Genomic DNA, 1,090 nt, shown 5'->3' with positions numbered 1-1,090 from the left:
TAGTCATTTTGTTGTGCTATCCAAATATTGTTCATTCTATTTAACCATCTAACTATACTTTTGCACCCATTAACTATCCCCATTATATCCCCCTCCCTCTCACTAAACTTGCTAGCCTCTGGTAACCATTATCTACCCTCTGTCCCTATGAGATCAATTATTTTTAGTACTTAGCTCCCAGATATTAGTGAGAACATGTGACATTTGTCTTTCTGTGCTTGGCTTATTTCACTTAACATAACGTTTTCCAGTTCCATCCATGTTGTTGCAAGCAGCAGGATTGTATTCTTTCTGTGGTTATATAATATTCCATCGTGTATATGTACCGCAATTCCTTCATCTGTTCATCCATCGACGGACACTTAGGTTGATACCAAAGCTTGTCTATTGTGAATAGTGCTGCAATAAACATGGGAATGCAGATATCTTTTTGATGTACCGAAGTCCCTTCTTTTGGATACGCACCTAGCAGTGGGATTGTTGGGTCAGGTGGTAGTTCTACTTTTAGTGTTTTGAGGATCTTCTATACCATTCTCCATAGTGGTTGCACTAATTTACATTCCCACCAACAGTGTATGAGGGTCGTCCTTTCTCTGCGGGGAACGTGGCCAGTGTTCCCTGCAAAAAACCGGGTCCCTTTGGTAGAGTTGCAAGGGATAAGAAAATAATAGAGAGAAATGGAAAATGGAAGAAATAAAAGAATACACTGAGACAAAGATATAATTTTATTAGTTTATAAAGATTATAGGCAAAGCGGGAGCTCAGGGGGCTCGGACCTCTCCGTTGGTCTCAAAAAGCCCCAAATGAGGTCTTACATGGTAACTTATAGAAAACAGTGAACAATTGTCAGGGGTAACAAATTTACATAACGACAGGTAGTATCTCTCAGGTTAACAGATTTTCAAAAGGCTTTTACGGAAGGCTTCTACAGATTCTTTAACTAATTCTATTTACGTGAGCAAATGGTTACAAAGTCTTTCAAAGGTGAATCTCTAAATTCTAAGGTAAGTTTATCATTTAAACAGAGGGGTTAAACAGAGATATGCAAGTTCCATGTTTATTAGGTTATTGTGAATGGAGACAGGTAGTC

This window comes from Propithecus coquereli, unplaced genomic scaffold (genome assembly GCF_000956105.1).
Source record: "Propithecus coquereli isolate 6110/MARCELLA unplaced genomic scaffold, Pcoq_1.0 Scaffold340, whole genome shotgun sequence".
Lineage (NCBI taxonomy): Eukaryota > Metazoa > Chordata > Mammalia > Primates > Indriidae > Propithecus > Propithecus coquereli.
This window is presented reverse-complemented; position numbering follows the sequence as displayed.